The sequence below is a fragment of the Hordeum vulgare genome, chromosome 4H (assembly GCF_904849725.1).
Source record: "Hordeum vulgare subsp. vulgare chromosome 4H, MorexV3_pseudomolecules_assembly, whole genome shotgun sequence".
Lineage (NCBI taxonomy): Eukaryota > Viridiplantae > Streptophyta > Magnoliopsida > Poales > Poaceae > Hordeum > Hordeum vulgare.
Window position 1 is genome coordinate 359290323 of NC_058521.1, and position 16262 is coordinate 359306584.

Here is a 16262-nt window from a genome sequence, read left to right on the forward strand (position 1 = left end):
AGAGGGAGAGGAATGAGGGAGCTGGGGTTCGTGGGATTTGGTGGTGGCTACGGGGTGGGAGGGAGAGAAGTGAGTGGGTGAGCTCGGGTTAGGGTTTTATACCCAAGGGACTAGGTGGGCCGGCTGGGGCCAGTTGGGCTGGCCGAGTTGGCGAGGTTTTTGTGTGTGTATCTTTTCTTTTTTAACTTATTTTGTATTTTACTTTATTTTAACCCTTTTGTTTATTTATTTCCTTTTACACTTCACTGTATTTTAGTTATAGAAAATATTAATCATGATTTATTTGCTACGACTTGAATATTTTAGTTTTGATATTTGAAAACTTTTAATGTTTTACTTTATTTTAAACTTTGAATTTGAAATAGTTTTGAACTCACGCGAGATTAACAACAATAATCACAGTGACGCATCATCATTAGCATAGGATTACAATAGATTAATTACAGAGATTACTGTAGCAAAAGCTCAGGATGTCACAACTCTCCCCTACTAATAAGAATTCTTGTCCCGAGAATTAAGAGGTAGAAGGAAAGAGCTCGGGGTATTCATCACGAAGATGACCCTCGCGTTCCCAAGTGGCTTCATCTTCAGAATGATTTGACCACTTCACTTTAAGGAACTTGGTGACTTTGCAACGAGTTTGACATTCAGCCTGATCGAGAATCTGGACCCGGTGCTCTTTATAAGAGAGGTCTTGTTGGAGCTCAACATATCATGATCCACTGCTCGAATAGGATCCTTGAAGCAGTGACGGAGCTGAGACACATGGAAGACATCGTGAACCCGAGAAAGGTTCGTCGGCAGTTCCAATTGATAAGCTACTTTTGCATGACTTTCGAGAACAGTGAAAGGAACAATATAACGAGGAGCCAACTTGCCCTTGATCCCGAAACGGTGTGTAACTCTCATCGGCATGACTCGAAGATAAGCCTTTTCGCCAGGTTGATAGACCATATCTTGATGATGACAGTCATACTGACTTTTCTGACGAGACTGAGCAGCCTTCAGGTTCTCATGAATAATGCAGACTTAATCTTCATCATGTTGGGTAATATCTGGACCGAACAGTGATTGTTCCATTGGACGGTGGCTCTAGAATCTCATACGAAGCCAAGTGCAAAGGATACCTTGGAGTCAAGAGATGTACAGGAGAGTCAGGTTTCGATCCTGTGGAACTTTGGGTTATGGGTCCACCATGTGGGCCAAGAGTGTGGAACTTTGGGTTATGGGTCCATCATGTGGGCCAAGAGTGTGGAACTTTGGGTTATGGGTCCACCATGTGGGCAAAGAGTAGGCACATTAGTGACATCTCATACGGTCTTCGTAGCAAGACATGTCAGAGGATAGCGTGTCAGTTATGTAGGCAACAATGTCGGTACCAAGGGCGGGGGACGAATAGAACCATTTTCCCGCTCGTTGAAACGAGTCAGAAAAATAGGCAAACTTCTTGTCCACCGGCGGCTACCAGAATGTTATCCACAATAGTAACAGGGTCTTACTGACAGTTGTGGCACCGAGGGTTTTACGAAAGCAAGAATTTACCAATGCCCGGATAAATTAGATTACGACAAAGGTTAAGCAGACCAATGGAAAGGAAATTGTGTTCACACACACAAGTATTTAAAGTATACCATTTCCAAGGAAAACACAACATGGTATACATGATAGGTCATCAAGTACATACCCATTTAGATAAAGAGGCAAGAAGAATCATGATGTTTACCCATACCATGAGGTTTGGATAATTGATCAGGAACAATTTAGCATTGCGCTTCCAATGTCCCTGTTGACAATTGAAGTACCACATTCGTGATTCGAGGTAGCATCGACATGGTCATCAGATACAGGTTGGACTTTGGGCACACAACGGATTCATCAAAATTAACTTATAAAACAAGTCATATAGTTTCCGCATGGAAGATGGCGAATCTTACATATGGAAGAATTTATAACAATAGTTCCTTCGGCCCGGTGTGCCACACAAGACGTCACCGTATCAGGTGACATAAAGACCAAAGTTATAATTATTGGGAAATGTTCCAACCACCATATCTTCCCGAGATTCAGATCTGAGTGGTTTCAGGGCACCTCAGGCTCAGGATGCATGAGAAGAAAAGATGATGATGCAAGATTCTCATGATATGTACTACACAAGCAATCCTTGGATCATGAGTTGGATTGTACGACACGTGAACACCATGTCAATACATTCGTGCCCACATGGAATTCTTACAATGAAATGCAACTGAGTTGTGATTTGAGAACCATCATTGAGGATATCAAGGCCCTTGTGTAAGCATGGATTAACTCTTACGAAGGAGCTTAACTTCCTTGATCAAATCGGTTAGTGACTTCGGGTGCTAAGAGGAATTATATGAAGTGAAGATAGCAAATCTTCAAAACATATAACACTTCGCACATGTGTGAATGATTTGGGATTACCCGAGAGGAAGCGAAACAAAACTTTCTCATAGTCACGGCGGCAAGAATGCACGTGAACTTTAGGAAAACACTTCTTCGATCAAACATATTATTCATGAGCTAGGCACAAAGGTAAAGCTTTCAAGAGCTTCATCGTGAACCATGAATAAGTTGAGGGTGTGGCCGATGGGCTCAGCAACAATCCCTTAAGAATTCGATAGGAATGAATGTCCAAAATTATAAGAACAAAGAGATTGAATTTGTCGGATCAAATGATATGATGACGTATGCTCGAGGGAACATCGACAATTAAACATTGATCGAAGGGTGCACTCAAAAATACAGAATGAATAGCACGACCAATGCTAGAATGGGAGTCAACAACCAACACTCCAAGAATGAAATAATTAGTTGTTACCCTCAAGGCAATAGGGTTGCCAGAAGTATTGGGATCACATATCAGAGTTCACTTGTTGGTATTCCGGTTTGAAACAACACGGGACCAAGAAATGGATGGTGATGGCGAGAAGTATCACTATGTCAAGAATTCTTAAAAGGTGCAACGATGCTCACAACATTCTTGACATAAATGATGATAATACCCTAAGATAGAAAGTAACATAAGCTGAATTACAAGGAACTCAAAGGTCAACACAAAACATGGACACGTTTGTGTTGGAGGGAAGGAAACAAGGATGTCGATGATAATTACAAATCATCGAGGGGAAAGGATGGTAGTTCTTAACATGCATTCGATTGATATCCTGGAAGAGTTCAGAATGCTAACGATTGATCACGACACATTTGTCAAGAAGTTTCATGAAGATGTAATCGTTCAGCGACGACATCAAGTAAGGGAATGATGAAGCGAAAGGTTGTCAAAATCATAGTTAAGACCGCTAGCTCCGAATCGAGATTACCTTTCAATAAAACCAACATGATATTGAAAGCCCGATGTAAGCTTAACGCAGAGTTGGAAATGTGTTCCAGGGATGGAGGACATAGATAGCATGTTCAAGGTTTAGCATGACGATGATGATGTAGCTTAACAGCTTGGAGTGACAAGATCAAGTACAAACTCGTAACCAACGAAGATTGCTAAAAGTTGTTGAATCTTAATGCATACTCGATTCAGTTATCGGTGTACTTGCGTGCCCAACGACTCAAAATACGAGGAAACTGGAATCAACGAAACATTGTAGTTGACGAGGAGCTGATAACAAGTTATATAGCTGTGTGATATTTTTGAGATACCAGGGGCAATACTAGGAGGTAGATCGGAATAGAGGTTAGACTGGTGTATTGATCGGCGGAAAACAAGCACTTTAACTTATCTACATATCAGGTCAAAGAACAAGAATCATGGTCGGAACCAGGGTTGCAAAGTACCAAACCACAGATATAAGATCAAATCATATAATGAATGATTCTTGATACGAGAAGCTTCTATGATAGGATCAACGCCGTCTCCATGGGCATGAACACAAGTTCAAGGTCGACTCCCACTTCTGCAATGCATCACCTTCCATTTACTCATCGCCTTTGATCAGGTTGTAATTTTAAAACAATATCCGGCAAAACACCAGAAGAAAAAGTCTCATGAAAACTCTTGGGATCACCTTGATTTAGTAAGGCATAGGTTCAACCCATCGACGAATCTTAGGAACATAAACTACTAACTTCAAGAGTAATCAACACATGCTTGACAACAGAGCATGGCCGACAAAAGCATAGGATGCAATTTATCAGATGATGAAGACACAATTACCAAGGCCATCAGATACCGGAGGAAGAATATCACATGAATTTTGAATGTAAAGGATGCCATCGGATAATAACCCAACAATAGGTCTGGCAGTCCACAAAGGACGTGATGTGAGTATCGGTACTCAATCAGAGGGAGATAGAATGCAAGGCATCAGATTATAGAACATCTAAAAAATATTGATACTTAATTACCAAAGGAATTATGATTTCCAGGTTGGTGTATCAGAATCAGATGCTTCGATCAAATACAAGTAAGTTGAGTGGACTTAGATGGACAACCAACCAAAGTTGATTTGTCGAGAACCAGCTCCTGTCTGGAAGGAGGTCTGAGCCAAAAAGATAATTTTTGAGTATCAACAGATGATTGTGTTCATTCACACAGAGGTTAAATCAATAAGATCGTAGGAAAATCACAAAGGATTTTAATGAATGTTGCTAGACATATGGATTTAACCATAATGCAAGCAGGTGAGAAAGGTCAAGCACAATATGCTACTGAGGATTTGGGAAGATCGAATAGCAATTCAAGGGACTTACGAAACCCATGCCAATTGAGGATGCATGAATCCCCAGTGAGATAACTCGATACACCTTGTAATAAAAAGAGCAATTGGAAAAGTAAGTATGAACGTATTTTGTATGTAGTCATCCATAGGGGTTGACGGAGGAAGGGAAATCGTAGAAGCGATGAGCACGAGTTCTAAGGAGAACATCGGAGAGTATGTTCGGAGTCTTCTAATGAATCAAGCCGTCACCTAGAATGCGGGGCTCTATGGGATAAAGTATTTACGAGATCCTAAAGTTAGAGTTAGCAAAATCTTTAACCTGAAAGAGAAGAGAGATCAGAACCCAGAGTAGAGAAAAGGAGTAAAAGATCCTAATACCACCCGATTGAGATGTGGGCCCGTAAGCCACACAACAATGTTAGTAAAGTTTTTCAAGTACTAGAATCAATTTCGGCCAAGGAGTTGGAAAGGGGCTACCTACAGGCAGTTGGCTCTGATACCAACTTGCGACGTCCACGATTTGATTGTACGCTAATCATACACGCAAATGCGTACGACCAAGCTCAAGGACTCACGGGAAGATATCACAACACAACTCTAGACACAAATAAAACATACAAGCTTTATATTACAAGACAGGGGCCTCGAGGGGTAGAATAAAGAAGCTCGATAAACACATGAGTCAGCAGAAGCAACAAATATCTTAGTACAGACATAAAACATGAGGTGCCTTAGAGAAGGCTAGGACAAAGATACAATGATCAAACGAGGCGATGCCTCTTGCCTGGGAACCTCCTATGTACTCCTGGTCTTCAGCGGCCTCCACGTAGTAGTAAGCACCGTCGGGGTAGCAGTCGTCGTCGGTGGGATGCGCCATCTCCCGGGCTCCATCATCTGGTCGCAGCAACAGATCGAGGGGAAAAAGGGGGAGCAAAGCAACGGTGAGTACTCATCCAAAGTATTCGCAAGACTGACATCAGAACTATGCTAAGTATGGATCAGTATCAAAGGAAGGAGGGTGTTATATGTGGACTGACTACAACAATGCAAGAATAGGGAGAGAAGGCCTAGTCCTATCGAAGACTAGCATCTTTAGGGGTCTTGCAGCAATAGACGAGAGTAGAACATGTAACACAAATAATAGTCATATTGTTGCAGCAATATTAATTAAAGTCACGCCCAGAGATCCTTCCTCGACTCCCTGCGAGGAAGCTATCCCGGAGCAAACATTCCAGTTAAGTAAGAGTTGTAGTTGTATAAGATCGGGGCACAACTCCAAGTCGTCCTGTAACCGTGGACACGACTATTCGAATAGAGAAGTTCTTCCCTGCATGGGTGCACACATATTCTACGTCAAGCTCGATAAACTCTGGCCGGACACACTTTCCTGGGTCATCCCGGCCTCGGAAGATCGACACGTCGCATACCCACCTAGACTCAACAGAGAGGCTAGCCCACGGGTCTAAATCCTAAGCGCTCAGGGGTCATGGGCCCATCACCCTTTGCACTCCAGCATGATGCGTGGGCGGTCGAGGTCAGTCCTAGCACCCCTTATTATAAGCGCGATGCCTATCCGGACCACTTGAGCGCGCGTCGCTCCACTGCTGACGTCTGAAGAGATTCGGCTGATACCACGACATCGAGTACCCATAACTTCTCCCACGTAAATGTTTAGTGTGAACAAGGTCTCCGACCAACCCAGATCGAATACTCAAATCCATTAACATTTTAATTAACTAATTGACACATCCACGCGAGAATCCACCCGCCAAACATTATTCTTCAATGTTCATAGTAACACAGTCAAGTAACTGTGTGGTTGTAACATCAGGGTGATCCGAGGCATCACCCTTGTTGGATTCTGAATGATGTAATCGTCAAGGTGGACTTAGGCTATATAGGGATGAGCCACCTGTACTAAGCAGTTTAAAGTGTGGTACTGGAAAGTAGCAGTTCATCAAAATTAGGCTATGCATCAGATATAGGAGCTAACTACAAAAGTAGCAAATTCTAATGCAAGCATGAGGGAGAAGGAAATATGCGATATAGGGATGATCAAGGGGGGGGGGTTGCTTTCATTGTTGCTCTGCGACAAAGGGTTGGTCGTTAGGAGGGTAGTCGTACCCGGCAACGGTGTTAGTCTCGGGGTCTACCGGTAAGAATAGGGGGGAAGAAACAATAAATATATCACAGATACCATCACTAAGCATGACATGGCAATATGCAGGTCTAGGCATGAGCTAACATAGTGTTATCCGTCATAGACGGGTCGGGAAAAATATCGGATGCTATTTCCCGGGTATGTGGCTACTACCGGTCAGGTGAAACGAATGGAAAAGTTCCATGTCCGCTATTCTAGGGACGCGTGATAGACGAACGAATAGCGTATGCGTATTTAACTCGTTCTGCTGATCAACTTTCATGTTTAAAATATTTTCATTTGACTTACGGTTTTATTAATATTAATTTTTAAAATTTTATTAAATATTCAGAAGTTAAAATAGATCATTTTAAATCAATAAATGCAGTTATAACATCAACATGATGTCAGCAGCCAACATGTATGTTGACTAGTTCAAACTGACGGGTGGGGCCCGTCTATCATTGGCACAAGATTAATTAATGTTTAATTAGTACTAATGAGGTTAATTAATTAACAGATTGGTTAATTAACATAATTAGCCTTAATTAAGTTAATTGGTTAATTAATAGAATTATTAACGAATTAACTTTAATAATCTAGTTAATTAATTACTTAACTAATTATTTAGTATTTATTTATTTATTTTATTTTTATATCTATTTATTTATTTTACTCTTTTTATATACATTATGTATTTACACATGGGGGTGTCCTGTGCCCCCTTTGTGAGTCTGAGGGAAGGGGCAAAATTGCCCAAAACAGAAAAATTCATCACTCGGGCTAATCCCACAAAATGTTATGTCACAGGCGGGGGGGGGGGGGGGGTGTTTAATCCCCCTGCTAATCGGCCAGGGGCGAGCAGCTAGGGCACGAGGCGGGTGCGACTGCGACGAGCGTGGGGAGAGGAGGGCGTGGCCGCGGCGGTGGGGTGGTGCTAGGCACGGCGAGGGGCGGCCGGAGCGGAGCGCCGGCGAGGCTAGCACGCGCGGGCACACACGCGGAGGCGCGAGCAGACGTAGGGCAGGGGCACGGTCGCAGGCCGGTGGGGTGGGGGGGGGCGAGCTGCATCCGGAGGGGCGACGTGGGGGTGCGACTCGGGGTGGAACCGGGCGGAGTTGTGGGGGGAATGGGGGGAGAGCCCCGAGGCTGTGCTCACCGGCATTGCAGGTGTTGCAGCGGCTAGGTGGAGGTCGGAGGAGTCCGACGAGGAGGCTGGTCGGAGGTGGAGGAGGAGCTGGGGATGACCGGAGCGGCTTAGGCGAGGAGGAGCGGTGCGGCAGGGGGCGTCGGAGGAGGCCGGGAGGAGCCGGGGCGACGACGGCTCGCGGCGAGGCACCGACGGGGCGGTGCGGGGCTTAGGCCTCACCGGTCCACTCTAGATCGGGAGGGAAAGGGAGAGAAACGAGGGAGCTGGGGGTCGTGGGGTTTGGTGGTGGCTGCGGAATGGCAGGGAGAGAAGTGAGTGGGTGAGCTCGGGGTTAGGGTTTTAGTGGGGTTTTATACCCGAGGGAATAGGTGGGCCGGCTCGGTTGGTTGGCCGAGTTGGCCAGTTTTTTTGTGTGTTTCTTTTCTTATTGAAGTTATTTTGTATTTTACTTTATTTAAACCCTTTTATTTAGTTATTTTCTTTTACACTTTACTGTATTTTAGTTTTAGAAAATATTAATCATGATTTGTTTGCTACAACTTGGACATTTTTGTTTTGATATTTGAAAACTTTTAATGTTTTACTTTATTTTAAAATTTGAAGTTGAAACGGTTTTGAACTAACGCGAGATTAACAACAGTAATCACAGTGACGCGACATCATTAGCATAGGATTACGGTAGCTTATTTACAGAGATTACTCTAGCAAAAGCTGAGGATGTCACAACATTGCCATGAGAACCTTAAACCTTTTTACAACCTAGCAAACCACTGATTGGCTATGTTACCGCTTGGTCAACCATTGGATAACATTGCTAGTTGCAGGTGCAGTTGCTTCCATGTGATAACATGGGTTCCTTGTAATATCACCATATTAATGCTATTTAATTTAATGTACCTATATACTTGGTAAAAGGTAGAAGGCTCGGCCATTATAGCCTGGTGTTTTGTTCCACGTTTTCCGCCTTAGTTTCGGCTACCGGTGTTATATTCCATAATTGAGAGCTCCTAACACGATCGGGGTTGTTATGGGGACATCCTTGATAATTCGTTTTAGGTTAAAACTGGTCTGTCAAGGCCCAACTTTGGTACTACATTTGCCTAATAACCTAATAAAATTGCATAGGGACTTTCTGGACCCCGTGGATAATTAATCAACACCGTGGGCTAGTGCTCCTCATGAGTGTCGATCCAAACTGGAGCACTGTGCGGGGCCACCCCAGGGCAACCCGGGCGATGTCTATTAGGCCGTGTACACTAGCTTATACGGTCATGTCCTGAGAACGAGATACGCAACTCCTATCTGGTTCGTCGACACGTCGGGCGGCATTGCTGGACTTGTTTTACCTTTTATGAAATATTTTGTGCATTGGGATTCCTGTGATGCTTTGGACTATCTCAGATTTGAGGTTTTCCACTAAGGAATCCGAGGAGATCACGGTTTTTGTGATCGAGATTTTCTATGCGGCTTGTGGTAATTTGTGATGGACTAGTTGGTGCACCCCTGCAGGGTTAAAACTTTTAGAACGTCGTGCTCGCGGTTATGTGGCGAACTTGGAAACTTTGTTTAACATCCGGTTCTAGATAAATTGAAGTAAGTTTAATTAAAATATGCCAACTGTGTGCGTAACCATGACTGTCTCTTCTCATGAGTTCTGCTTCCGGAAGAGGACACAATGGGGTTATGATTGACAAAGTAGGTGTTCATGATCATTCATTTGATCATCATTAGTTTATGTCCGCTATGCGTAGATCATCCCCCCTCTTTAATTCTTGTACTCGTAAGTTAGCCACCTCAAATAAATGGTTAGTCGCTTGTTGCAGCCTCACCAATTAACCATACCTTACCCATGAAGCTTTGCTAGTCTTGATACCTTTGGAAATGAGATTGCTGAGTCCCTGTGGCTCACAGATTACTACAACACCAGTTGCAGGTACAGGTAAAGCAATACTTTGACGTGAGCGCGATGATTGTTCTATTTGGAGTTTCTTCTTCTTCTTCTTCTTCTTCATCGGTCTAGGATGGGTTCGAGGCCGACAGCCTGGGACAGCAAGGATGGACGTCGTTCTTTTATCGTTTGTTTTCGTCCGTAGCCGGACCCTTCTCTTCTTCATGATGATTGACATTGTTGTTGTATTGATGTGATCTTTATGTAGCTTGTGGCGAGTGTAATCCAACTCCTTGTACTCATCTTTTTATTACATGTACTTGTAAAGATATCCATTTTTGCGAAACGATGAGATGCACTTCTATCCCTGTCGAGGCCCTCGCGCTAAAATAAGGATATGATCGCATCTTGGGTGTTACAAATTGGTACCGTAGCAGTACCGACCTAGGAGCCCCCTTGATTGATCGAACTTGGCCCAGTCGAGTCTAGTAAAAAACTGCTTTGAGTCTACTTATATATCGGAGAGTAGGATTCTTTTTTCTTCTCTTCTATGCTCTTGTGAGGAATCTTGACATTAGAATTTTAATTCTACTCCCCTTCTCACTCAAATTCTTTTGGATCACGCGGATATTTTTTGAATCTATATGATGTCGATGCGACGGAGTTTTCTCTTGGTGCCTCCTGTCTGACTTGATTTCTTCCGGGGAGTTGAGCTCCAGGGGATTCTTGAGCACATCGTTATCATTTAGAGTTCTTAGTATCTCAGGACGGAGGATGTTCGAAATCGCTTCAATACTAGTAGTGGGGAGAGGAGTCCGACATCCCCAGTACTAGTGGAGAGAGTTCAGATGTACTGCCATACTTAGTATCAATGTGTTCTCGAGGATTTGAGATAGATGAGTTTCCGAGATCTCTGGTTATGTGTTGACGGATGTGATACACTAGACGGGTTAGTGTTATTGCTAGGAGTTGAGTGATGGATTTTACTCCTTGTATCTGTGGACCCGATTGCATGACCAGAAATTTCGGGAGTTCTTAGGTGGGAATTCAAGTAGTTACTTATAGGACAATCTTCCAACAGATGCATGATGTGAGGTTGGGGTTTGACATTGAGTGGATTCGTTTGTTCACGGTCGTTTTTACAGAGGACAGTATCGATATATGTCATCAGTATGCTTCGACAAGCCTTGTAGTTCACTACGCCTAGGGAGCATATTCGAGCGTCATTTCAATATGACAATCCAATGTACGATCGAGTCCGTGCGATCCTATCCACGAAAATATCGAGCGAAATCTCTCTCATATGCTTGTTTTGGCTAATTCGCAAGCCTCATCTTTTGTTTTGTTGGAGTATGGTAATTCGAGTTGCTTCGATGTCAAGTGGTGAATTCATAACTTTCCAAGAGGCGTTCTCATATTTTTACGGGAATGCAAATTCTTTTGCTCAATCAAGTGTCTTATCAATTCTTTTCGACTAGAGTTGTCATGTCAATTCTTTTCATCTGGAGTGCTTCTCTTCAAGTCAATTCTATCCTTTTCAACATTTTCAAGACCAATCTCTCATTTCTTTCTGGAGTTGTCTCTTTTGTCCCAAGTTGCCTTTGTTTTTCCTGCCCTCCCACCCCTTTTCTTCATGATTTAATTATCATCCAAGTGCAATTCAATTCATGGTTGCTTCCGCTATCGTTTTCTTTTCTGTCTTATCCATAGATTCATTGTGAGGATTCTCACGAGTTCCGAGTTCATCATTTTTCATTCTTGTTCTTTTTACAGTGAATTCAATTCAAGCTATCCGTGTTCATCATATCCTTTTCATCCTTTATATTCTTTTCCATGTTGAAAATTCTAATTCAAGCCTCTCTTGTTATTCATCCATCTCTGTTCTATCCGGAGTGTTGAAGATGTCTCAGAAGTTCTTGTTTTCAATCTTTTCAATTGTTTCAAGGCTCTCATTTCATCAAGTTTTCATTTGTACCGGTGCAATCTCTCTTTCTAATCAATTGGTTCAACGTGTTTATTTTGAGTGGGCCCATAACCCACAGTTTTTTTCCAGGATCTTACCTGGCTCTTCTAATCTTTTTCAGAGATCTATAAATCTTTTCAAAGGTGATGCAAGAATGAATTCCATAAGTCATATTACTTATTGAAAAACGCTTGAATTTTGTGGTGTCCCTTCTCATCATTCTCAGCTTGAAGTTCGAAGGAGTGTTTCTCTCAGATCTTGTCCATTCTTTTGAAGATGGCATCTCAGCTCGTGTTATCTTCTCAATTGTTGTCAATCATGAGAAATTCTCCATATCTATTTGGTGCATTTCAGTGCAGTGTTCATTTCTTCATCCCTTGAAGGCCATCCTTTCAAAAGATTTCTTCGTTCTCAGCTTTCCGTTTTCATTCTAAAATTCTTCTCAATTGTTGTCTCTTCGTTCATCTCTCGGTTATTCCGGTGCCTCATTCATGTTTTTTGTTAGGAGGCTCAAGATCTCTTTGTTCTCATCTATTCCATCCATTTCTTCTCATGTAGTCCATCCATTTCTAATATCCCCATATTTCTAAAATTTTCAGGGTGATCATGATCTCTTCGTTCTCATGTATCTTCATTCATTCATGATATTCCCATTCATTTGTGTATTCTTATCGGTGGCTTGTTCAAGCATTCTCTAATCGAACCGTGCTCTCCTTGTCCTCATGTAGCTCAATTCATTTGTGTTATCCTCTTTCATTCCAAATTCTTTCCGGTGTTTCTTCGAAGAATTCTTCAAGTGTGTGCCTTATCTATCGCTCTTTTGTCTTTCTAAGAAGAATAACTGGTATGCTAAATCTGTTGCTTGTCATCAATTTAACTTGATGAAGGATATGCACTACATTATTCTTATTCTTTTTTCTTCAAGGTGATTTTAATTCTTCTTCCGGAGCGGCTCATGATGTCAAATTCTTTATCTCAAGCGTGTCATCTTTCTTTTCTGGTGGTCAAGTTTTTCTCGAGTTTCTCTTCGCGAAGTTCCATCTAATTCTTTGCAAGGCTATAATCTTATTCTTTCATCCTTAATTTCTTTTCATCATTATTTTGTTCCGGAGGTTCTTCATGGTGGTTTGTTAGGATGTCATTCGTTCTCAAGTGTTCTTCTCTTGCATTTCAAAGTGCAATTCTTCCTCCTTTATCCTTTGAGGTGGTATAATAGCATTCTTGTTACTGGAGGAGTCTCGAAGATAACTTATTTCAATAATGAGATATTTAAATACACCAATTCTTTGATCGTGAGATATTTTTAACCCATGATTTCTTCATTGAGCTATCTTGGTTTGGATTTCACCTAAGGCTTTTCCTTAGAATTATAGCTATTATGGTGATTATCGTTGATCCAATTTCTTAATGTATCCTCTTAATGAAAGAAGTTTTGGATATCTTGTTGCTCCCAATCAATCCTTGTTTCTGTTAGTGGCTCGTTGTCAACTCATTATTTGCGATGGTTTCCATAAGCCCACAACAAGCCTGTTCTTTTCGTTGTTGATTTTTCCAACAACTCCATTCAATTCTTCTGGTAGATGCTTCTCAATTCAATTGTGGGAGTAGTTGTCATTTTCTTCTTCATTCTTTCTTCCCTATGCTAGTTCCTATTCTCTTGTTCCGGAGTTGTTGTGATGTTGCTCTCTTTGAATCAATTATCTAGTTTTTTCAAGATTGTGTCCTTTCCTTTCTTATTCATTTAACCGGAGTGTTGTGTTTTCTGTCATGTTCTTTCCTTGCTTATCAATTTAGTTGGTTTGTTGTGAATCTTGTCAAGACCTTTCCATCTTATCAAATTTTTCCCTTAATTTCCCATCGAAGTGATGCTGATTTTTTTGTGAATTCTTGCTTGTTTCTCATATCATTCTTCATCTATTTGCAACCATCAAGGATCGTTGGTTTCACTCATTTGTCAAAGAAGCGGCTAAGTTTTTTACCTCTTGCTCTGTCTCATCCCCTTCCCCTTCTCACTCTTAGTGTAGGAGAGTTGTAACAGCCCGGAACCGACGCTACAAAAGATTCCACTTTTATTCCTTTGTCGTCATGTGAATTATTTCTTTGTTGCATTCATCATGTCATCATGCCATCATGTCATTAAATTTTCTGCAACTCAATAAATAAATTGCATGGATCTCGGATCTATTTAAATTGAGGGATTCACATGATGATTCTGTTTATAACATATCCTCCCAATATTTAGGGAGCTACAATAAATATTTCATTAATTGGAATCACCCCAACACACTTGCAGTTCAAATCTTATGCCTTTCCTACTTCAAGTTTGGCCTCCGAACCTTGTTAATAATTTTCTCTGCCTTTGTCGAGGCTCGACCTTAAATCTCAACATTCCCTGGACTATCTATACTTTGTCCTAATTCAAACTTATTTAAGTCAAATTCAAATATGTGCGAATCCAATTCTTCCAACAGGGCCAATTGTATTTATCCTTGGATCCAACATAATTTTGTGGGGTCCAGGATTTTTTTCCGTGGTCAAAATGCACTCCTAACCTCTCTTTCCTTTCCTATCTTATCTTTGTTTTCTTTAAGAGATTAAAAGAGAATAAGGAGAGAGGGAGCCCAACAGCTGGCCCATTTGGACTAGGCCTAGCCGGAACCACCTCAACCCTATCCCATCTCCCTCCCCCCGACAGCGCCGCCGCCAGACGCACTTGCACGCAGCACACGCACATAGCTCACCTCGCGCCTCCTCCCTTCAGCCCGAGCGGCCCTTGCCCCAGTCTCGCGAGCTAACCACCTCGCTCGCCCCGCACCTCTGCATGCCGTCGGTCCGCGTCCACATGAGCCGAACTCCCCGCTGCCCCTCCTGCTCGTGCGCGCCCGCATCCACCTCTTCCTTCCTCCCGCCCGCTGCCATGGCCGCAGCCGGTCAGGGCTGCCTCGCCCAGCTGCCTCGCCGCCTCTCTTACTCCATGTCGTTGTGCCATCGCGTGCGTTCCTCTGCTCGCCCTGCCTTGGCCATCTATGTTGTTTGTTGCCGCTGCACGTTTGTGCAGCCGACGCCCCCTTTGCTACTACTGTAGCTAGGCCCCCTGGAGCTGCCCGCGTTGTGTCGCGCCATGCCACCACCCATGCTAGACCTCCTCCGGCTGGCCTCGACTCACGCCTCCCGCTCACCCTGTCCTGCACAGCATCGAGCCATCACCTCCCCTGCTTCGCGATGCCATGGCTGCTTGCCTCTACTTGTGTTGGAGCCACGCCCGTAGTAACCACCGTTGCCTGCTATAGCCGCTGCGTCTTCATGCTTTGTCGCTCGATGTTGTCGTTGGATGCTGGTGGTTAGCATTGAACCTTTGGTCGCGTTGCCCAAAACCCGTTGTTGATCCGAGGCCTTTTGTGTTGCTTCGATTTGGGCACTTCACCTCTCAACGCAAGACTCGTAAACCGCATAGTACCACGACGTCCACGACGACCCCGGACATCTATGGAACGTGTACGATTACCGTCGCCGAAGACCTGTGTACCACTGCTTCAACTACCATCGCCATGGAACCGACAAGATCGCCGAGTATCACTACTTCCACGATGTCCACGACGACATGTGTACGACTACTCCCCACAGCGAACCTCGGTCCACCCCGAACGCACGCTTCAAAGGTATACCACCGGGACGACCACCCATGGTCCGAATGCATTGTTGTATGAGTTGCGATGTTGTACGTTTTGTAGATGCCATGTTAGTTGCTGGTACCCCGTATTCATGCCTCTGGCATAGGGAACCTGGTAACCGGGATCACCCCATCATTCTTTGGCATGACACGCTCACAATTCTTTTGCATCGGTATCTCATCGAGTTATCAGGACCGGGATGTTGCCGTGGCATCGTTTCTGTTTTGCCGCCATGGTACCCTTTCTTAAGCCATGGTGACACATGCTTCATATCCTTATTTCTAGTGTTTTCATAAAAATTGCATGCATGTTGCATTCATGGCATAATACTCCGTGTTGCACGTATCTTTTAACCGTAGCTCCGTTCATACATTCTTTGTGTAAACCGACTAGAATGCCGTGTAGAATCACATGCTTCACCTCTTGCCATGTTTAAACAACATTTAGTATTGTCGTGTACCTAAACGCGACTGAACTAAATAATTCGTATGTGGAGTTTTTTCAATATGCAACTCGTTAAATATTGAGCTTTACTTAATGTGTAGTGTTTGATTGTTGTGAATTGCCATGCCATGCCTTGCATAATTGAAATGGACATGGATCATATTAGGTTGTGCATCATATCGTGCATGTGTCGTGGTGAATATCATGTGTTGATTCTTGTTCCGGCTTGCTTTTTCTCGATAGAGTTATGATCCGCTTCAGTGTGTGACGATCCGTTCGACTACGTTGGTTCGTCTGCTTCACGGTTTCGTT